Here is a 25,296-nt window from a genome sequence, read left to right as displayed (position 1 = left end):
AGACTCAAAAATCAACTCTAATAGTTTCTGAACATGGCTACCACATCTTCTTGAAGTTCCTAGACTGCCCTCATCAAAATTAATTGCTTTTCTTCTTCTCTTTCATGGAACTTGGTTTTCATGTGTCTTACACTCAATTTCTTTTCTTTCTATTACATTCAATTGTTTACATATTATTTCTCTTATTCGATTATAAACTCTTAAGAATAGAAATTCCTATACCTCTGAATCCTGAAAATCTGATTATACAGTGAAAATAAGCACAAAATAAATATTAGTTGAAAATGGGTTAAAACTAGTTCACAAAATATTTCTATATTCTTCATTGAATTAAGAAAATAGTAAGCTTATAAACAACCAGAAAGAACATAACCCAACTTTGGTGATGGAACTTTTATAGCAATGAAACATTTTGAAGGATGAATTTTCCCCCTTTGCCCACCTCCACCAATTCGACCCACCACTGTTAATTTCCACACTGTTGTGGGTCATTCATACATGTTCCTTCCCCTGCTTTCCACCATTATCCCCCTCTCCTCTCCCCTCTGGTCACTTTCAGTCTGATCCATGTTTCCATACCTGTGGATCTATTTTGTTCATTAGTTTATTTTGTTCATTAGATTCCTCTTATAGGTGAGATCATATGGTATTTGCCTTTCTCTGATTGGCTTGTTTCACTTAGCATAATGTTCTTCAGTTCCACCCATGCTGTTGCAAAAGGTACAAGTTCCTTCCTTCTGCTGCAGTAGTATTCCATTGTGTAAATGAACCACAGTTTTTTGATCCGTTCATCTACTGATGGGCACTTCAGCTGTTTCTAACACTTGGCTATTGTAAATAGCACTGCTATGAACATAGGGGTGTATAAGTTCTTTTGAATTGGTTTCTGGGACATCTTAGGATATACTTCCAGCAGTGGAATAGCTGGGTCAAAAGGCAGTCCCATTTTAGTTTCTTGAGAAAATTCCATACTGTTTTCCAGAGTGGCTGCACCAGTATGTATTTCCATCGACAGTGCACTAGGGTTCTCTTTTCTCTGCATCCTCACTAGCACTTGTTTGTTGATTTGTTTATTATGGGCACTCTGACAGGTATGAAGTGATATCCCATTGTGGCTTTAATTTGTATTTCTCTGATGGCTTGTGCTGTTGAACATCTTTTCATATGCCTGTGGGCCATCTGTATGTCCTCCTTGAAAAAGTGTTTATTCAGATCCTTTGCCCATTTTTTAATTGCATTGTTTCTCTTCCTGGAGTGGAGTTGTGTGAGTCCTTTATATATTCTGGAGATCAAACCTTTGTCTGATGTATCATTGGCAAATATGTTCTCCCATACAGTCTGTTCCCTTTTCATTTTGATGATGGTTTCTTTATGTGTACAGAAGCTGTTTAATTTAGTGTAGGCCCATTTATTTATTTTTTCCTTTATTTCTCTTGCCCTAAGATATATACTGGCAAAAATATACTATGTGAGATATCTGAATTTTTTTTGCCTATGTTTTCTTTCAGATTTTTATGATTTCACAACTTACATATCAGAAACCAACAGCCAATATTATATTCAACAGGCAAAAACTTAAATCTTTCTCCTTAAGATCAGGAACAAGACAAGGGTATACGCTTTCCTCACTCTTGTTCAACATAGTACTGGAAGTTCTAGCCACAGTGGTCAAACAAGGAGAAGAAATAAAAGGCATCCAAATTGGAAAGGAGGAAATATAAGTCATTATTCCCAGATGACATGATAGTGTACATAGAAAACCCTGTAGTCTCCACCAAAATACTACTTGACCTAAGAGTAAGTGAATTTGACAAAGTAGTGGGATACAAAGTTAATATTCAGAAATCAATGGCATTTTTGTACACCAACAATGAAATATCAGAAAGACCAACTAGGAAAAATGTCCCATTTACTAGAACAGCAAGAAAAATTAAGTACCTAGGAATAAATTTAACCAAGGAGGTAAAAGACCTATACCTGGAAAACTATAGAAAACTGAAAAAAATAATTAAGGAAGACACAAATAAATAGAACCATATACCATGTTCATGGACTGGAAGAATTAACATCATTAAAATGTCCATACTACCCAAAGCAATTTACAGAACAGAAAATGTTTTAAGAGCTAGAACCTGACTATATATGAGTGTGATGTTATAGAAGAAGTAAGAGGCATACATATTTTATGGTAATTGTTATCATAAAATTTTAAATTTTTTTCAAATTCTAATAGAAATCTTGGAAAATCTGTGTATTGATTCTATGATTCATCTGGAATTATGAAGAGACATAGGCTTCTTTTCTAAACTTTCATTTAGTCTCTCAGCCCCTGCCTTCAGGTGATGTGTCCTAAAAAACATTTTCTCTTGGGGTCCTCTTACATCAATAGTCAGCTGCCTTAAGCCAGGTTACTGCAAGATTACTTACAGCCTGGTAATGCTTATAGAATCTAAATATGACATAAGAAAACTACCTATTCTTGTTGTAAAATGGAATGATATTTATGGCAATGTAAATTATTATATGAAGTATACACTCACTATGTCTTCAAATTATAAGAAATGCATATGGATGTTTGTACAAACTAGCAAAAGCCTACACTTAAATATATAAAAAATCTTTAGCTCTGAGATTACAAGTGGTTTTTATTTTCTCTCACGGTTTTTCACATTTACCAAAATTTCTGCAAAGACATTTTTTGCTTTGGTAAATAGAACACAAATGAATACTTTTTAAAAATAGCATTTTAGAAGATATTGACATGAAAAATAAAGGCAATTTTATTTTATTTTATTTTGCTGTTTATAAATTTTATTTTAAGATTAAGAAACTGTTTCCTATTTTACAGTTTGGAATTTTTTAACACATAACTTTAGAAATATAATATGTGTTGTTTTCTTTTTAAAATATTTTATTTTTTCCATCTTCATTTATCCCCTATACCATTTTACATCTCCACCCATCCCCCTTCCTCTCACAATCACCAGTGTTGTTCATGTCCATAAGTTCTTTCTCTGCATTCTTTTTTTTTTTTTTTTTTTTGCTCAATCCCTACACACCCAGCTCCCACTCCAGAGTCATCAGCCTGTTCCTTATCTGTAGGTCTATCTATATTTTGCTTGTTAGTTTAGTTTGCTGTTGAGATTTCACATGTGAGTGAAATCATATGGTACTTATCTTTCCCTGACTGGCTTATTTCACTTACCATAATGTTCTCAGGATCATCCATGCTGTCACAAAGTGTAAAATTTTTTCTTTTCTTTTTTTTTTTTATAGCTGAGTAGTATTCTGTCATTTAAATGCACCCTGTATTCTGTCATGTAAATGGAAACTGGGGCTACTTCTAAATTTTGCTATTGTAAATAATGCTACAATGAACTTAAGGGTGCATATATTCTTTTGAATTAGTGTTTTGGGTTTTTTTCTGATAAATTCCCAGAAGCAGAATTGTTTGGTCATAAAACAGTTACATTTTTTAAAGGATTTTATTTATTTTACTTATTTTTAGAGAAAGGAGAACGAGGTGAAGGGAAGTATCAATGTGTGCTTACCCCTCAGCTGCCCCCTACTGGGCACATGGCCCACAACCCAGACCTGGGAATCAAACCAGCGACATTTTGCTTCGCAGATTGGTGTTTGGTCCATCGAGCCACACCAGCCAAGGTCATTTTTTACTTTCTGAGGAAACTCCATTTTACTTTCCACTGTGGCTGCACTAATCTGCATTTCCACAAACAGTGTATGAGGGTTCCTCTTTCTCTATATCCTCACCAACACTTATTGCTTGCAGATTTATAGATGATAGCCATTCTAAAAAGTGTGAGGTGATTACTCAATGTGGTTTTAATTTACATTTCTTTCATGATTAGTGATGTTGAGTACATTTGCATATGTCTATTGACCATCTGTATGTTTTCTTTGGAGAAGTTTGTATTCAGGTGCTTTACCTTTTCTTTTTTTGGTGTACATCTTTTATAAGTTCTTTGTAAATTTTAGATATTAACCCCTCATCAGATGTATCAGTGCATATATTCTCCCATTCCATGGGTTGTCTTTTCATTTCATTGATGATTTCCTTGATGTGCAAAAACTTTTAAGTTTGATGTAGTCCAATTTGTTTATTTTTTCTTTTGGTTCTCTTGCCTGAGAAAATATATTAGAAAATGTACTGCTGTGAAAAATATCCTAGATTTCACTATATATGTTTTCTTCTAGCATTATTGTGATTATTTGAGTCTAACATTTAAGTCTTTAATTCATTTTAAGTTTATTCTGGTGAAGAAGGTAATCTAGTCTCATTTTGTTGTGTGCATGTATCAATTCAATTATCCCACACCATTTATTGAATAGACAGTCTTTAGCCCATTGTGTATTTTTGCCTAGTGTGTCAAATGTTAATTGATTATAAAGGCATGGACTAATTTCTAGGCCCTCTATTCTGTTTTATTGATCTATATGTCTGTTTTTTATGCCAGTACCATGATGTTTTGATTGCTATGGCCTTGTAGTATAGTTTGATATTGGGTATCATGATTCCTACAACTTTGTTCTTCTTTCTCAAGATTGCTGTTGATATTTGTTTTTTTTTTTGTGGTTCCATGTAAATTTTTGGAATATTTGTTGTAGTTCTGTGAAATATGCCATTGGTACCTTGATAGGAATTGCATTGAATGTGTAGATTGCTTTGGGTAGTATATTTTAATAATGTTAACTCTTTTCATCTGTGAACATGGTGTATGCTTCCACTTATCTTTTTTAATTTCTTTCTTCTCTGTCTTATAACTTCCTGAATATAAGTCTTCTACATTCTTGATTAAATTTATTCCTAGATATTTTATTCTTTTTGAAGCAATTGGCAATGAGATTGTTTTTTTAGTTTCCATTTTTCATAGTTCATTATTGGCATACAAAAATGAAACTGATTTTAAAATATTATTTTATATTCTGCTACTTTATTGAATTCATTTATCACTTTTAGTAGTTTGTTTGTTTGTTTGTTTTGGTGAAATCTTTAAGGTTTCCTTACAATATCATGTCATCTTCAAATAATGACAGTTTTCTAATTCTTCCTTTTCAATTGGATATATTTTATTTCTTCTTTTTGTCTAATCATTGTGGCCAGGGCTTAGAGTAGTATGTTGAATAACAGTGGTGAAAATTGACATCCTTATGTTGTTCCTGATCTTAAGGGGAACATTTGTAGTTTTTGCATATTGAATATGATGTTAGCTGTGGGGTCACCATATTTGCCTTTATTATGTTGAGGTATGTTTCCTCTATTACTTTGCTGAAAGTTTTTATTATATATGGGTGCTGGGTTTTATCAAATGCTTTTTCTGTATCTACTGATATGATCATGTGGTTTTTATTTTTCATTTTGTTTATGTGGTATATCACATTTATTGATTTATAGATATTGTACTGACCTTGTGTCCTTAGAATAATCCCACTTGATCATGGTGTATGAACTTTTTAATATATTGCTGGATTCATTTTGCTGATAATTTGTTGAGGATTTCAGAATCTATATTCATCAGGGGATATTGGCCTACAGTTCTCTTTCTTTGTAGTGTCTTTTTCTGATTTTGGTATTAGAAAAATGTTATGAAACTAGAAATCAATCATAAGAAAAATACTGAAAAACACAAAAAGACATGTAAGCTACATAACATGTTACTAAACAGTGAATGGGTTAACCATGAGATCAAGGAAGAAATCAAAATTTACCTTAAAATTAATGAAAAGGTGAACACAACAACCCAAATCTGTGGAACACACAGAGAACCTTCCTAAGAGGGAAATTCAGAGCTTTAGAGTCCTATCTCAAGAAACAAGAAAAAGCTCAAGTAAATTGTCTAACTTTAAAGACACTTGAAGAGAAAAACAAACAAAGGCTGAAGTAAGTAGAAGGAAGAACATAGTAAATATCAGAGCAGAAATAAATGAAATGCAATCTAAAAGAATGATACAAAAGATCAATGAAACAAGGAACTCATACTTTGAAAAGATAAAGAAGATTAACAAAACTTTAACCTTAAATTCAAGAGGAAGGAAGACTCCTAACTTCATTTTACAAAGACTATTTTAAAAGTTAGCTATTATAACAGTATCTGATGAAAGAAACAAGAACACCAGTAAGAAAAAGAACAGGACATGTTAAGACTTTAGATGCAATTTCTTGGGCAGGTGTAGTGGTTTGACTATTCTTTTCCCAAAAGTTATGTCCACCCAGAACCTCATCATGTGACCATATTTGGAATAAATGTCTTTGTATGTGTAAATAGTGTAAGGATCTTAAGATCTGAACACCCTGGATTCTAGCGAGCCCTACAGTTAGTGACTGGTGTCTTTATTAACTAAAAGAGCAGTAGAACCTAAAGCACAGAGACATAGAGTGAATGTTATACTAACATGGAGGTAGATATTAGAGGTAGCCAACCCCAAGCCAAAGAACAACAGAAGTTGCCTTCAACTGCCAGAAGCTAGGAGAGAGGCAGGAAACAGATTCTCCCACAAAGCTGCCAGAGGGAACCAAACCCAATGACACCTTGATTTTGGAATTCTGGACTCTACACTTGTGAGGAAATGAATTTCTGCTGTTTTAAAATTCTAAGTTGATGAAGATTTGTTACAGCACCCTTATAAAACTAATACAGTAAGTTCCAGGATCACCTCAATTGGACTATTAATTTCTACTTTAAGTTTACTTCAAGAACATGAACTCTAAAAATGTGGTGAAGAAAATTATGACTAAAAGAAAGAGAGTTGTTAAAACATTTGCTTTATTTTCTTTGTGTTGTAAATGCAGAGATGAATAAAGGAGATCATAATACGTGAATGATGTTTCAAGAATTTAATGTGTGCTCTCTTACTATATCCTCACATACAGTGTTGCAAATGTTATGGATGGAGTGGGTGGCCTTTTTGGTTTTTGTTTCCTTTTTTAAAAGTGTTTTTTGAAAGATTTTTTAAAAGATTTTATTTATTCATTTTTAGAGAGAATGGAAGAGAAGGAGAAGGAGAGAAATATCAATGTGTGGTTGCCTTTTGTGTGCCCCATACTGGGGACCTGGCCTGCAACCCAGGCATGTGCCTCAAATGGAAATTAAACTGTTCATAGGCCATGCTCAATCCACTGAGCTACACAAGAGAGGCTTTTGTTTTCTCATTAAATTTTAATTTTTCTTCTTAAATCTGAAACAGTAAATTATTTTTTCAGTTCTTTAAAAATATGAATTTGACTCTATAGGAAATATTTAAATAGGACAAATGCTTTTTAAAAAATCACTTGCCCCAACACTTCCAATTGAGAAGCAGAGGGTAGTAATAAATACCTGTTGTATAAGAGTTTTCAGTGCTTAAGATGGAATAGCAAAGATCACTGTGAGCCATGGCAATAATTTTAAGGAGATTGTTCTCCATCCACATCTCATTTTCAGTTTATAAACAAGCATTGGTTTTCTGAGTATGGGCTTTGAGAGATGATTCACAGGGTCTGCCCAAATCAAGGTGTGTAGTTAACATCAAGAAATCTAGGGCCTGTTTGGCACAGCCAGAGTTCCACAGCTTGAAATGAGGCTTGAATGAAGAGTGTTAAGAAATATAATGTAGCTATTTAGGATATCGTATGTAATACTTTGTTTTTTTCTTTCTTTGCCTCATCATTGCTCATTCTGAACAAAAAGAAAGAAGATGAAATTGTATGTTAGATTTTAAATTATAAAGTTGTTTAAGAGTAATAAGACCTTAATAAATTATTGATATTATTTATTTTGTTAGTATTATATTAATTTTTAAATCTATTTGATCAATGTTAAGTTTAATTTATAACTTATCCCTTGCTTTCTATTTTAAAAAGTTCTAAATAAACTTGTAAGAAAAAAAAGTCACTACTATGAAGTTTAAAAAAAAGAGGTTGGTCAGAAATCCTATAAAAAAGGAGTGTTCAACCTAGTGTTCACAGTTAGGATTTTTGAAATCCCTGAAAGTTTATGTTCAGTTTTATGTGTCTGTGCTCATTAATCCAGGGAGTGGCTTTATGAGTTTGATCATGTTCTCAAAGTGTTAGCAAACCTAGAAATGCAAGGGACCAATGTTTTAAACAAAGAACAATCATTTTACTACTAACCCAGGATGGTTATTTATATTCATTGAGTATTGGATTTTGCTCTCAAAATGTGGGTAGCCAAAGTAACACACACACAAGCTGTTTAAAATTCTGTATAATAAAAAGGTACGATTATATTTGCAGGACTAACATTTTTCTTAATACTAAATTTCAAGAAAAAGCAATCATATGTCTGGTTCTGCAATAAATAGCACAACTTAAAATCCAAATATTTTTGACAGCGGGATTGCAAAAGTTATGAACACTTTAAATTGATGTTTCTACTGAAATATTGTGAAAGAAAAGCTGAAGACCTAGCTATACATCTTAAATGTGAATGCACAACTGTTTGAGGGAATAGGGAGGGCAAGATAATACAGACCAGATGTAATAATATAGTAATATAGCTCTGGCCTAGAGAAATGGAAATTTAGCATATCTTCTAGATGAGATCTCTCAAATATCAGAACAAGCATGTGGTGAATGTCAGTCATTGAATTGTTGAACTCTTTGGCACTGGCTTAAAGTGAAATAGGTTAAAGAGAAACAATTTATTTTAAGAACTTGATATTAAAATGACAACATTGTTTTATGTTATGATGGAGAAACCACATAAAATATGTATAGGTGTGGGTAACAAATATGCCCACAAACAAGACCAACATTTTCTTAAAATTGAATATTTTATCTCAAACACTTTGACAATTAATGCAGGTGCTAGAAATTAAATTTAGGGCTTCCCAAATTTTCTTAGATCATTAAAACTCATCATAGGGGCCTGGAGAACAAAATATTAATGGGCCTATAGTTATACTTTTGGTCCCTTTACTTATATTATCAACTTAGCAAATGACAAAATATTTATCAAAGTGACTACAGTTTTAATATAGTTGTAGCAGGTTTTTTCCTTGAGAGTAATAATTTTACTGAGATTACATTTAATTTTTAATAAGTATTATTTTTAGTAAATAAGTTTCCATCTTTTGATTTTTCTCTTAGAGAAGAATATGTATTCAATTAATCTAACCATGCCAACTATAATATTCATATACTTATTCATGATCTGTTTATTCCAGAAAGATTTGAGGCAGTTTACAGAGTGTTATTTAGATATCATTGTAAACTATCTAATATGCTACCAACTTCCTCTCAAATGAGAAGTCCTTGAGCAGAATAATTCTGAAAGCTATTAGAATTTTTTTAAATTTATCTTTCTCTACATTTGCATTGTTATCTTCAAAACTTCTTTTATTTTGATCATTAAGATATTATTGGGACAACATGAAACATAGAGGAAAGAGCTCCTAGACATTGGTCTTGGCATAGTTTTTGGATTATTAAAAACATAGGCAATAAAAAATAAATACATAGGATATCAAAGTAAAAGGTATCTACATGTCAAAGGAAACAATTAACAAAATAGAAAGGCAGCCCATGAAATGGGAGAAAATATATACAAATCATATATCTTATATGGGGTTAATATTCAAAATATATAAGGAACTCACACAACTCAATAGCAGAAAACAAATAACCTAAATTTTAAAAAAATGGACAAGTGACCTAAGTAGACATTTTTCCAAAGATTGCAAATGGCTAACAGGATCATTAAAATGTGCTCATCATCAATAATCATCAGGGAAATGCAAATCAAAAAACCACAATGAGATATTACCTCATACTTGTTTAGAATGGTTAGTATCAAAGAGACAGATAAGTGTTGGAAAGGATGTGCAGAAAAGGGAACTCTTGTGTCCTGTTGGTAGGAATGTAATTATGTATATCACCATTGAAAACAGCGTTGAAGCTTCTCAAACTATTAACACAGAACTACCATATGATCCAGCAATCTCACTTCTAGGTATATAGTCCAAGGAAATGAAATTACTACCAAAATAGATATCTTCACCTCATGTCAATTGTAGTATTATTCACAAAAAAACAAGAATATAAAAACCTAAATGTTCATCAGCAATTGAATAGATAAAAGAAAATGCAGTGTATATATATAATATATAATATTGTATATATATATGTATATATGAAATATTATTCAGCCATAAAAGAGAAGATATCCTGTCATTTGTGATATGGGTGGATGTAGAGGACACTATGCTAAAGAAATACTCCAAATAGAGAAAGGCATGAAAGTTATGATACTAATATATGGAATATAAAAAAGTGGAACTTTAAACCAGTGAATAGAATGGTTGTTACTAAGGTCTGAGGAGTGGGAGAAAATGAGAAGAGGTTGGACAAAGAATAAAATCTTTCAGTTACAAAATGAATAAGTCCTGGATATATAATTTATAGCATAGTGACTATAGTTAATAATACTGTATTGCATATTTGCAATTTGCTACGAGTTGATCATAAGTGTTCTCACCAAGCAAAGAATAACGTTACTATGTGAGGTGATGGATGTGTTAATTAGCTCTATTGTGGTCATCATTTTACAATGTACATGTATATCAGGCCATTACCTTAAATATATATAATTTTATTTGTTAATTCTCTTCATTAATAAAGCTTAGAAAAAGATATTATGCAAAGGCTTTTTTATATATAATGTATTCAATCTAATTAATAGTTTAAATGGAAGTTCATATATATGCATTCATAAATATGAACATATACATGTGCAAAGAGCTAGATAGTGAGTATTTGTTTACATAGTCATATAGAGCACATATTGTTTTATAATCCAGAAGAGGGTGGTGCTTCACTAATAATGTCAAAAGTATAATTATGTGAGAGAAGATAGTTTAAAAATATCATTACATGAAAATGCTGATATTAATATAATGCTGCTTTTATTTGATTAGATAAATTTTAGCAACACTTCATTTTTATGTTAATTTTAGAGGCAATACATTAAAATATCCATAAATTAGTTAAATGATCTAAAATTGAAGTGAATAAAAATATGTGGACATCTTTTTTTAATATTTCCAAATATATGTAAATGTTATTATGTGATATAAACACACAGAGGACAAACTGAAAATATATTTATTCCATGAATGTAAACCTAAGCATCATTACATGAGAATGTCAAAATGTTGTGCAGAGCACCTGTAACAAAAATCAGAATATATACAAAGGATAACTTCTCACTTATTCCTACTGCAAAATGGCAGGTCTTTTCCATTTCTTCTAAAAGGCTACATCTTGATGACTTCCAATAGCCAGAGGTAGTATTTGGAAAACAGTATTTGCCTTTCTCAGCTGTAGCTATAAAAATATGCAGAAGTTCCAACTGCTATTCTGTGTTCTTAACTAATTTGTCTCCCCCTGGTTACCGTAGCCTCAGAGTCTTGCCTGTGAGCTTAGTCTTTCATTTCACTGGCTGGGGTGAATAGATTCTGCTTGAATCCTGGTAGAATAGAGGTTAAAAATGCCATCCCGAGCAGGCATAGGCCCGTGCTATTCACTAACAAGAGAAAGTAGTACAGAAGGGATCCCATGGTACAGTTTTAGTGAGCCGAATTGCAAACACATGTTCAATTTCCTGGATTTAAAGGATAGAAGAGAAGGATATAAGACTTGAAAGTATACCCCATTCAAATTATACTTTTGTGGTGGTGTAAACCCAAGAAGTCACTATTAAGGGGACAAATTAACAATCAGAAGGTGTTACCCTATCCTTAATATCTTTTGATCTTTTAATTCTTCAGTCACACTCACACAATGAAAATATATGGATTAGATAACTTCCAAGATTCATTCACATTTGACAATCAATGTGTTCACATCCTAATCTAATTGCATTGATTTTTTCTTGAAATTGGCTAGAAATCTTGAAATTTGGACCTTAAATAATGCTTTTAGGATTTTTTTTTTGAATAAAGAATGCTACAAAGGAAGAAACTTGATTGTTGGAATCAAAAGACAAGGATTTGACTTGTCATCCTATCTGTGGCTGTGTACCTTGAGCAAGTCTCCTCAGTTTATTATAAAATTGAGAAAAATATAGCTAACTAAAAAGATAGTGAAAGGATAATTTAATGTTCAACAATCAGTACAAGCAAAATTTTCATGAACCTATTAGCAGATGTAAGGGAAATTTATTTATTTGTTGTTATTATTTATTTTTTAAGAGATTTTAGTTATTTATTTTAGAGAGGGAAGGGAGGGAGAAGAGAGAGAGGCGAGAGAGAGAGAGAGAGAGACATCAATGTGTAGTTGCTGGGGGCCGTGACCTGCAACCCAGGCATGTGTCCCTGACTGGAATTGAACCTGCGATGCTTTGGTTCACAGCCCGCGCTCAATCCACTGAGCTACACCAGCCAGGGCCTATTTGTTTGTTTTGTTTGTTTGTTTTTTAATTATTGTTGTTCATTACAGTTATCCTGCCTTTTTCCCCATTTTCACCCCTACTCCCTTTTCCCCACTCCTACTACAGTCAATCCTGCCCCATCATCTGTGACCATGAGTCCTCTATTCCTGTTCATTTGCTCCCCTTCCCCTTCTTCCTCCCATTATCCTCTCCCCACTCCCCTCTGGTCACTGTCAGTTTATTCTTTATTTCTAAGTCTCTGGTTCTATTTTGCTTATTTGTTTGTTTTGTTGATCAGGCTCCACTTGCAGTTGAGATCATGGTATTTGTCTTTCACCACCTGGTTTATTTCACTTAACATAATGCTTTCCAGTTCCATCCATGATGTCACAAAAGGTAGGAATTCTTTCTTTCTGCTGGGTGGTATTCCACTGTGTAAATGTATCACAGTTTTTTGATCCACTCATTTACTGATGGGCACTTAGCTTGCCTCTGGCACTTGGCTATTGTAAATTGTACTGCTATGAACAATGGGGTGCATAGGTTCTTTTGAATTTGTGATTCAGGTTTTTGGGTATATAGCCCCAGCACTGAGATCACTGGATCAAAAGGCAGTTTCATCTTTAGTTTTTTGCGTAAATCCCATACTGTTTCCCACAGTGGCTGCACCAGTTTGCATTCCCACCAACAGTGTACTAGGGTGCCTTTTCTCCACAACCTCACCAGCACTTGTTTTGTTGACTTGTTTATGATGGCCATTCTGACTGGTGTGAAGTGGTATCTCATTGTGGTTTTAATTTGCATCTCTCTGATGGCTAGTGATGCTGAGCACCCTTTCGTAAGTCTCTGGGCCCTCTGTATGTCCTCCTTGGAGAAGTGTCTGTTCAGGTGCTTGCCGATTTTTTATTGGGTTGCTTGTCTTTTTGGTGTGGGAGTCATGTGAGTCCTTTATATATTTTGGAGATCAAACCCTTGTCTGAGGTATCACGGGCAAATATGTTTCCCATATTGTTAGTTCACTTTCCATTTTGTTTTCTTAGTGGTGCAGAAGCTTTTTAGTTTGATGAAACACCATTGTTATCCTTTCCTTTATATCCCTTGCCCTAGGGAAATTTAAATATGTCATCAAATATATTTATATGTTTTACAGGATTCTTTACTGAGATGACTCAAAATGTTATAATTTCCATAATTATAACCTCATCTCTTAAGATCTTTAAGAATAAATCCAGGCTTTGGTACCTATGCTTTAACTTCATTCTTTTAATTCACATTTAAATCCACATTTCAAAAGCTTAAGTCTTGTAACTGTCTGAAATTCTTTCACATTTAGTGGTTTTCACATTTGGTATATCTAATGATTGCAACTATATCTCAATTACATTAAGTTTAAGAGACATATCTTTATCTCTAGTACAACACATTCTTTTCTGTTGTTTATCATTGCTTAAAAAATAACAGCAAATACAAAGGTAAATCCTGAAATGTTTGCTGACAACAAAATTCTAATTCTGAGTTCAAAAGACATAGGGATACAAGTTATAACACATAAAGTTTAGATTGTATAAAAAGCAAACTTACAAACATCATATACCTATAAATGACATATTCTTCATAAGTTACAACTCAATTTTTTGATAAAATTATGTTCCAGCTTCATATTTTGCAATTTTAAATCAGATTTTAAGCATTTCATATTTCTTAAGTTACCAGGCTGTTAAAATGTCATTAGCTAGTAGAAAATCTGAAGAACTTGACTATGTATTTATGTTTCCTATTTCTAAAGTATATATCAAAATATCTAAACTAGTTTATCTTAGGCTATGTTAATATGTAGATGACTAGATGAGTTTTAAATATTTTAATTTATTACTTATGTTACACATCTTCAATCTCAAAACAAATAAACAAGATAAAATAGAAACAGTAAAGATAGCAGAGCAGAAACAATTACTACTAACATGTTGGATTATAAATATCTAGATTTCCTTCTTTATAATCATGCATTGATATATTGAGATAGTACATAACTAAAAATATTATTATTAAATTTATAAATTAGGTTGACACAATATATCTATTGACAACATAAGATTTTCAAAACCCTTTCAAAGATCACTAAGATTACAAACTCACTTTTTACCTCCATTGATTCTATCAATAATCTTTATACTCTTTAAGGAAAAAGATACTTAGCAAAAATGAACAATGTATATATCTTAATAAGGTTTCAAAAGCTTTTATCATAACCAATTTTTTGCTTGCAATTGATCAAAAGATAAACTATCAACATTTAACCTTTTTTAAAACACCAAAGGTTTGAGCACGGGCTGGGAACCAAAGTGTCCCAGGTTCCGATTCCCAGCCAGGGTACATTCCTGGGTTGCAGGCCATAACCCCCAGCAACCGCACATTGATGTTTCTCTCTCTCTTTCTCCCTCCCTTCCCTCTCTAAAAAAATAAATGAATAAAATCTTTAAAAAAAAAAAACCACCAAAGGTAACATCAAATATCTTCTGTACCTATCAGTAAGTAATAAAACTTGGCTTTACATAGCAAAATGAATAGTCATGGTTGTCAGAAATAGAGACAGATGTTGATTTTACGAATAACAAATGTCTCCTATAATTTAACATTTAGACCAGTGGTTTTCAACTGGTGTGTCACAGAGTCACCCTGGTATGCTACAAGAATTTTCAAACATATAATACTTGACTATTTAGTCAGGGGCACTGACTTCTTTTCCCTTAGACTGTCAAATAGAAAAAAAAATTACTACAGCCAATATAACAATAGCTGTTTGGTGTGAAGGAATGAAAATTATACCTTTTTTTTGTTAGATCATCAAACAATATATCTTTTGGTATGCTGTAGGATTTTAGTAATTCAGTGTATATATGCCATGAAATGAAAAAGGTTGAAAATGCCAGGTTTAAACTTCCAATCAAGATGGAGGCATAGGTAGACACACTTCACCCTTTTACACAACCACAGAGAGAATTACAACTAAATGTCAAAATACCACCCAGAACTGTCAGAAAATCAAACTGTATGGAAGTCTGACAACCAAGGATTTAAAGAAGCCACATTCATCCTAGTTGGGTAGGAGAAGTGGAGATGGGTAGGAGAAGTGGAGATACAGAGATAGGCAGAGAGGTGTGGTGCAGAAAGGTGGTGGCAGTAGCAGATCAGGTAGTCCCACACTCATATGTGGTGGATGGGAGGCATACCTTGGAAGCAAGTGATCCCAGACCCAGGATGGACTGAACAGCCCAGGGTTGCAGTGCTTGGAAGATAAACCCCCAAATTTTCTGGCTATAATAACCAGTGATGGTTGGAGCAGTGGAAGAAACTGCCAGATTTTCAGGAGATTATGCTTAAAGGGCCTGCACAGTCTTAGAGCATACACAGATCTACCCACTGTGAAGTTCAGCACCAGGGCAACAGGTAGATGGGCACCAGGTGCATATAGGGAGTAGATGAAGTTACTGGAAACTGGGCTGCTGCCAGGCAAACCTCCAGAAGTCAGCAACCCAGAAGGCACTGTACCTCCAGAAGGCACTGTACCTTTTTGGAAACCTCCCAAAACACTGAGTCACAAAGCAGTAAAGCCTATTGACCCCACCTGACAATTACCTAAGACTACACCCCATACAATTTAAAGGTGCCTTGTCTTCAAAAGGCCATGCAACTAAGACAGGGAGTCAAACCAGCTCTATCTAATACATGCACAAAAAAACACAAGGAGGTTGACAAATTTAGAAGACAAAGAAATATAGCCAAAATAATTAAAAAAAAAAAAAAACAGGAAAAGAACTAAACAAAACAGAGATAACCAGCCTATCAGATGCAGGGTTCAAAACACTGGTGATCAGGATGTCAAAGAACCCAGAGTACTGCAACAACATAAGGAAAGAAATAAAGTTTGCACTAAGTGAAGTAAAGGAAAATCTACAGGGCACCAACAGTGCAGGGTAGAAGCTGAGATTCAAATCAACAATTTGGAACACAAGGAAGAAATGAGTATTCAACCAGAACATCAAGAAGAAACAAGAATTCAAAAAAATTGAATTTGAAGAGAGTATAAGAAGCTTCTGGAACATCTCCAGACATACCAACATCTGAATCATAAGGATGCCAAAAGAAAAAGGGATAGAGAAATCAATTGAAAACTTATTTGAAAAAAACAATGAAAGAAAAAACTGCCCTAATTTGATGAAGGAAATAGACATACAAGCCCAGGAAGCACAGAGAATCCCAAACAAGATGGACCCAAAGAGAGGTCCACATCATAATTAAAATGTCAAATGTTAAAGATAAAGAGAAAATCTCAAAAGCAGCAAGAGAAAAGCAGAGAGGTACTTACAAAGGAGTTCCCATAAGATTTCCAGTTGATTTCTCAAATGAAACTTTGCAGGCAAGAAGGGACTGGAAAGAAGTATTCAAAGTCATAAAAGGCAAAGACCTACATCCAAGGTTACTCTATCCAGCAAAGCTATCATTCAGAATGGAGGGGCAGATAAAGCATTTCTCAGACAAGGTAAAGCTAAAGGAGTTCATCGTCACCTAGCCATTATTACATGAAATGTCAAAGGGACTTATTTAAGGAAAAAAAATCAAAACTATGAATATTAAAATGGCAACAAATTCACAACTATCAACAACAGAATTTAAAAAAAAACTAAGCAAACAATCAAAGCAGGAACAGAATCAAAGATATGGAGATGACATGGAGGTATAACAGCAGAGAGGGGAAGGGGGAGATGGGGGAAAATGTGCAGGGACTAAGAAACATAAATGGTAGGTAACAGATAGAGAGGGGGAGGTAAGAATAGTATGGGAAATGGAGAAGCTAAAGAACTTATATGTACAACCCATGGACATGAACTAAGGTGGGGTTTGTTGTAGGGAAGAGGGATATCAGGCAGAGGGGCATAAAGGAAGAAAAAATTGGGATAGCTATAATAGCATAATCAATATAATATATTTTTTAAAAAGAAAATTCCTGGTTTAGATGAATTAACATTAAATGAATCAGAATCACACAGATGGACTTTCTCCCTTTGATAGTATGTTTTAGTTGAAACCTTAAGAGTGGAAATATTTGGCAAGAAATTTGGTGGTTATTTCATAAAATCAGTTTTGTGATGTTTCATGAAGACATATCATCTCTAATAAGGTATATATTTTTAAAAGCGGAGCTTTTTAGGTTGAAAGGAGGCTGCTACATGTCTCATGAGTCTCTGCTGTGAATTCATTATAATGCCTTATAATGAAATGACGGTGTGAACAGAAATCTGGCTTGCTGAGAAGTTTCCTCCTTTAATCATCCTATGGAATTTAAACCATAGCAGAGAGCAATGTCACAATCAAGTGCCAATTTAAGTATTTCGGAGTGATGGCATTTGTGACTTTAATATTGGCTACACCTCCATATTTATATTTTTAAAGGGCGAGTGTGAACTGTGGCACTCATTATTTACTTTTGCAATGCCCCTTTCTTTGCTCATTATCAATGTGGTGAATATATTGTTGGAGTAAATAGAGTATAATTCTGTAAATGACAACAGCTGGAAATAAGGTTTCATGTGATACTTGGAAGTGAACTAATATATGGCAGAACTAAAATATGATCATTTTAAATTATGTGACATCAACTGCATCATTATTTTAGCTTCTTCACTAACTTTCTTCAAAGCAGAATAATTTACTTAGGAAAGAAATTATGTGTACATATTTGAAAACCTAAGTATACACCACTGTTTTAAATACTTAAAAAATTCTCCATTTAAAATTTTTTCATTGAAAGATTTAAAAAATAAATTTTAAAAATGTTTTCATGCTTTTCTAGTAAAATTGGCATCTATTAAAATATATTTCAAAGTTTGTAAATGCTTCTGTTGTTTATCACATTTCTTTTGTAAAAATATACTAGTGTAAAATGGGTACAAAACATCAGTTCTTGATAATTAGCTCAGTGGGGAAAATAATATAGAATTGAAGTATTGATGTATGTTCCAATATTTTTAAGTGCCATAGTCATATTTCTTTCTTTTTTAGTTTATCTTCAGAATAATTATAATTCCTATACACACCAGTATCCCAGTCTCTTAAGAAAATTACATTGAAGAGGATGGCAAAGAAAAATCACATGGCAAGAAAAAAAATATCTTCACTCTTTATTTGCATTTCTAGAAGAACTTTATGAAATCTTTTTGTTCCTCTCCATGTAAGTGAGTCAGGGCCTCTAATCCACTACCCAAAATATCTCTCTGATCACCCAGCTATAATTGGTTCTCTTCTCCCTTTTCCTTTTCACCTACTTCCTTTTCTATCTTGCAGTCAGTCTCCACTCTTTCTGACACAACTACCCAAATCAAAGTCAGCGTCTAGAGCTCCCTCTCCTCAGACCACTCTCATTGGAAGCCTTGAGTGTGAATGTTCACACACATGCACACTGATAGAGGTCATTGTCAATCAGGCAAAAAGAACTTTTCCTTACAAGTATTAAAAGGACATAAAGCTATGAACACTCTTATCTTAATAATTTCTCTGTTTTGTAAAAGAAATACATAGCCATTTTTCAAAGAAATATAGAGAGGTAAGTACCTCATATTTTAATATGGTACATTTTTCTCATGACTGTTGCACCTCTTTTTTAAAGTCTAGATTATTTAAGCTGGGTTTAAAATCAAACTGTAAACTTCCTCCAGTTTAATAAAACAAAGCCGAATAAAGTATATAACAAGGGGAGGGGAGAAAGTATATAACAGATGCCTCTTCTTGACAGTGATAGACATTTAAAATATATCTGTTGAATAATAAAAAAGTGAATGACCAGACAACTCCTTCTTCATTTTTGAGATCAACTCCAATTCACAACCTATTCTCTAACATATTCCCACACCAGGCTATCATTCTTTTCATGTTTAGAGATGAGGCCAACGTGGTCATGAAGATTGTTTGCATCTATTTTCAATGATTAAAAGAGGTAGGTATATTCTCATTTTCATGCTACTGCATCAAGTAGCTGCATAAAGATGTCTAATTACATGAGTGTCAGTATTAACTTTGCATCTTGCCAATTTATGTATACACTATGTTTAAATTCACCTTTAAGTGAAAAGCTGCAGGCTGGATGAGGTCCTAGTGTTTTGTTTAATGACCTCCAGTCACCACAATTTACTTTCTGCTGCTAAGTTAAAATATCTCATTGATGACAGAAATTCAATCCTATGAATGTGAATCTTGGATTCTCTTTTCTTGAACTTGGTGACTATATAAAAACTTGCCCTGTCATTTTAGAATAACCTTTGGATTTGAACTTGAGGTCCTCTGTTGCTTATATTTGAGTCCCATTTCAGTTATGAATGACTTCCATTCTACTCTTGGTCTAATTTTCAGGAGCCTAACTTTATATAGATAGGAATAGAGTGAGCAGATATGAAGTAATAAACTCTGTAACCCTAGAAATAATAAAGGTTAGTCAAATGGTTTAAAATTCACATCAGATTACATTTGAGGTATAGCACCCATATAAGGGCACCATGAATTGAGTGTACTTAGCTTTTTATTGGCATAATTGCTATAGTGGCAATGTAATTTTCACCATAGAGACAAACCTATATTGAGGGAAGAGGCAGTAATGATATAACTTTCCATCTTCCATGCCAGTATAACAGACATAGTGAGGATTAAATGATTAATCAGAAAACAAATTAAGAACTGTTACACATAGTAGAATATTTAATAGTGTGTGACATAGAATCAATCACAGTAATAATTTCTGTTCAATGAAAAAGACTAAGTAATTTTACCTGCTTAGAAGCTTTAGTTTTCCAACCAGAAACTGCAAAATATTTTTAGGTGCCCTCCTCCCACCAAATGACATGGCAAGTGATGTTTTGCAGCCATTCTTAAGAAAATAAACAGGAATAACATATATTTTCTACTGCTAAAGTTGATAACATACTTCCCTAGGTTCGACATTACCTGTATGTGTTAAGTGGAAATTTATCATTGGTAGCAGCCGGGTTAAAGAAATTCACTTAATAAGAACTCTAAGTTTAAAATATAAGCATGTAAAGACAGATTCCTGAGAATTTATTGTGATTTCTTTAGGTGTCTGTCCTCACCAGTTGGTGGCTACATTTTCAGTCCCAAATATAAAAAGCTTCTTTCCACTTTTTCCATGAGAGAATGAATAACTTTTTTTAGAGAGTTCCTCAATCACCCCAGGTAATTTCAGGAATCCAAGGCATTTAAAGTTCTGCTCAGATTGTTGTTTATTGCTGCAGCACAGAGGTTTTCAACTGCTGTGCTACATACAGGAGGCACACTGGTGTGCCACAAGAATTTTTAAACATACATATCCAATTATTTAGTCATTGACCTCTTTTCTCTTTGGTGGTCAAATTAAAAAAAAATTGAAAACAGCCACCACAATAGATTTTTGGTGTGAATGAATGGAAATTATACCTATTTTTGTCAGATTGGCAAAAAATATGTATTTTTGGTGTGCTGCAGAGATTTAGTAATTAGTTTATGTGTGCCACAAGATGCAAAAGGTTGAAAATCCTGCTATAGAGCCCTGAGAGTCATGCCAGGATTCCCTAACATTTCCACAGCAAAGCTTACTCACCTAGAGCATTGCTGCCATCAACGATGACAGCATTGCCACTGCCATCCTCGCCTTGTACATATGGGTGTAACTTGAAATAATCCAGGCCCAGTGCCAGTGGAATCAGAAGCAGATTGTTGTACCTTAGTTACTTACATTCGTATTGGCACTGCTGAGATGTGAAAAAAAAAAAGAAAAAACTTGCCTTTTTGTGACTCTTCATGAGGGTTTGCACAGGTTACTCAAAACTCCATGCGCCAGTGCCCAGTGATGATTTTTTTTAAATGCCATCACAGTTAGTTCAGTGTATACTCTGGAACCTCAGTTTCACAGAAGTGCAGGTTTAAGCCATAACATTCCTGCCTTTATGAACCCGAAGCCAAATAGTAGCAGAGTATAAATCTACTACATCCTTTGAGAGCTGGTTCTGGTAGAACTTAAATTCAGCCACGTGTCATTGTCACTAGATGTCACCTGTGGGCATGAAAGCCTGACTTGCTTACGATTGCTTTAATGCATTGAAAGGAAGACTTCAACTCTCAAAGCAAGTTTCACAAGTGCTCCAAGTGTTATAAGTATGATACAGCTCTTTCAACAAATCTTTTCAACAATTCTTACAACAAAGTAATGCTACTACTTTGCCCAAGGGTTGGTGGGTTTTATGTTTGAGTGGGGCTATCGTTCATGGTTAATCTCTGTCTATGGCACTTAATCATGTTCTCAGGCCTCCTCACTATATTCCTCATAATGAATTTTCATGTGCCCTGCAATTTTTCCTCTGTCAGGCCATCACAGTCTAGTAAACATATTTATATATGTCTGGACATCATTGTGGAAAGGCTTTAGATCCCATCTTTTCTGCTTATCTTTTCACAAAGTGCCTCAGTCATTATTTGAATCAGTTTATCCATGTCACATACTTATTCATTGTACACTATGTGCCAAAAAGGATGTAGGCACAGAATTCAAGAGTTAAAGAAAAGGGAGAGAAAATTACCAACTTATATAGCTTTCTCTCTATACACAAATAAGTAAAAAATAACATGACAGATGGTGGTAAGTGTTAAAAAGGAAAATAAAACAAGGAAGTAGGACTATAGGTCATGCTAGGAGTGAGGATGATTTACATAGAGTGATCCTGCATATGATGGACAAATTTGAACCAACATGAAGAAAGGAGGAAGGGAGACAACATGTGGGAGGAGGTTATTCTAGGCACATTGTGCAAAAGTATGCGAACCCTGAAGAATAAGGTCCTAGGTGGTTAAAGAAGGAATAGATATAGGGCTAGGGTCTTTACTCCATAGAACAGCAACTTTTAAATTTCTTCTATAGTCCATCCAAGACTCTCATTATAATAAAAGAAAAAAAAATTGTTGACATGGTCAACCTACTGCAGATTAACATGAAACACAGATGGGACTCAACAGACCGTAAAAACCAAGAACAAAAAAAGATGCAGAAACAGCAAGGTAAAATAATGTGCCTTGCCATATATAGCTAAGAATATAATTCCTTAGTGAGAAGTGATTTAAAGATAATGCAAGACTAACATATTTACATTTGAAAGCATTGGCCCAAGTTCTCTGCTTAATAAGTAGAGTATATAGCATATAGAGTAGCAGTCTTAGAGAAATTAAACATTCTCAATTGATTTAACATTTTATTTATAAGTTTTATCAAAGGCAGAAACTTTCAGCAATGAAAATCTAGTTATAAGTATATTAAATCTTTGCTACTTTTAATTAATAGCTAGAGCAAAATAAAACCTGACAACATTCTTAGGTACTATTTTAAAGAATTGTAGTGTTTGATACACCAGTTTAGCACATCTTGCTTGATGTGAGCCATGGTTCTTCATTTAACAAATATTCATAAGTACCATTATTTGCAGGGGTTTGTTTTAGGTTCTAGGATATAACAGTGAACAAAACGGCATCTTGTCAGCAGCAAGGCAGATATATGTTAGGTAGTAAATGCTATAAAGAAAAACAAATCTGGGTAAGTGGATGGAGAATTTCTATGGGAAAGTTCTTTGGGAAAGCATGTCAACTAAAATACATTGCCATAAAAAATTAACTTCCCAACCTGTTTTAAAAACATAGGTTTCCTGCTCATGTTATGTATAGATTGTGGGTTGGTATATAAGGCTCTGATTATTAAAATCATTCAGTGGCCCAGGCCAAAAAATTAGACATCATTTCGTATGTTGTTCATCATTGTGCTAAAGGGAAAAGAGATCACTGGGGGAAATTGAACCAGAAAGAAGAATCTGACATCTCCCTTTCACTGGTAACTCATTTCCTGAATGAATCTCACGCCGCCCCCCCCCCACCACCAACCACAGGGTAGCCAGGAAGGAGCCAGACCTAAGTGTCATTGTCACACAGCACTAATGACCACCATGAAGGGATTATAGCCAAAGAAGAATGACATTTGAACTGAGACCTGAAGAAAATGAGTGTGAGAATGGGACAGAACATTCCTAGAAAAAGAAGAGTAAGGAAGTTAGAACCTATTTGGTTGGCTCAAAAAGGAGTTAAGACTTCATCAAAATAAGAAAAAAAAAACTCACGCAACTAATAAAATGTAAGCAAATGAAGAGAGAAGCCACTGAGAGAGAGAAAATAATTGCAAATTTTGTATCTGATAGAGAACATATATTCAGAATATACAAGGAATGAACTAATATTTAAGTGGACTAAGTATTTGAGAGACTTCACCAAAAATATATGTCATGGTACTAAAACATAAAAATACTTTAAACATAGTTAGCCATTGGCAAAATGCAAATTTAACTATAATGAAATAGTGTACACACTACTAGATTGGCTATACTAAAAACAACTGACAATACCAAGTGAGTGTTGCAAGGCTATAGAGAAGCTGGACACTCATACATTGCTGGTGGGGTTAAAAATGGTACAGTTATTTTTGGAAAGCACTTGCAGTTTCCTAAAACGTTAATATACAATTAGGGTTTGTCCCAGTAATTTCATTGCTAAGGATATACCAAAGAAAATTGAAGACATGTTCACACAAAGATTTGGACATTAATGTTCACTAATCAAAATAATCAAAATTAGAGAAAATTCAAATGTCCCTGATGTAGTAAATGGAAACACGAAATGTGGTGTAGCTTTAAAATATAATATCTGTCAACAGTACAAAGGCATGGACTACTGTTAACATGCTACAACATAGGCCTCAGAAACATATGCTAAATAAAAGAAGCCAGCCACAATGGTCAAAATGCTGCATGATTCTATGTATATTCAATTACCAGAAAGGGAAAAACTATAGATACAGAAGCTAATCAGTGATTCCCTAGAACTGTTGGGAGGTGGCAGAGGAGTAGTTCAATTAGAGCTTGGACTTTTCTATAACTTTGTAGGAAGTCAGTGAATGACCTGAGAATTATAGAGACTAAAGTCAATTTATATTTTCTAAAGAATGCTCTATGTTGACTTACTGTAGGTGGTAAACTTGAAGTAAGACAATCAGTTAGGATGTTTTTTTATGGTAGTTCAGGTAAGAAATTATAAAAACTAGATCAAGACTTGTGTGGTGGAGCAGTGACAATAGTTTGTTTTGAAATATGTGTGAAAAGTAGAGCTCCTAAAGGATAGGTTTGGACCTCCACACTTTTGTCATTTTTATTAATAATACTTATTAACAAGTATTGTGAGTAAATAACATCTTCATCCCATTTCTGCCCCTCAGGCCAGTGCTGAACACAACTCTAAATCAGTACTTAAGTCTCAACTTTAAATGGTAATAGGAAAAATACATTAAATTTTTAAAAAAGTCTTCTTGATTCAGAATTCCCTCCACCCCCCCAAAAAAGGCTTAGGGTTAAAGGGGAGAGCCCCTGATAGGAATAGAAGTTACAGATCAAGTAAATAATGCATGCCCATTTTAATTATTAAAACCAAACAAAAAACCTTTTGTTTTTCACACGACTACTTTTCAAGTATTAATAAAACTGCATTGAAATGCCTATGTCAAGTTCCTTTATTCCCCCTTGAGATGAGGTGTGCTTATTGGGAAGAAGCAGAATATGACTTCATACCCTCATTACAGCCATGCAAAACAGCTGAGCAAATTTAGGCAACTGGATCTTAATTTTTATAATATATGATATATAATTTTGGTTAACAGTTTAGTACTCCAGTAAATCAAATACAAACCATAGAAATATCTGAGTGAAATTTCTCTTTTCAAATTTGAAGTATATTTTCTATTACAATAATGTGTTTTACTCTTGAAAGATAATTTCACAGTAATTTT

Source organism: Phyllostomus discolor, chromosome 2 (assembly GCF_004126475.2).
Source record: "Phyllostomus discolor isolate MPI-MPIP mPhyDis1 chromosome 2, mPhyDis1.pri.v3, whole genome shotgun sequence".
Taxonomy (NCBI): domain Eukaryota; kingdom Metazoa; phylum Chordata; class Mammalia; order Chiroptera; family Phyllostomidae; genus Phyllostomus; species Phyllostomus discolor.
This window is presented reverse-complemented; position numbering follows the sequence as displayed.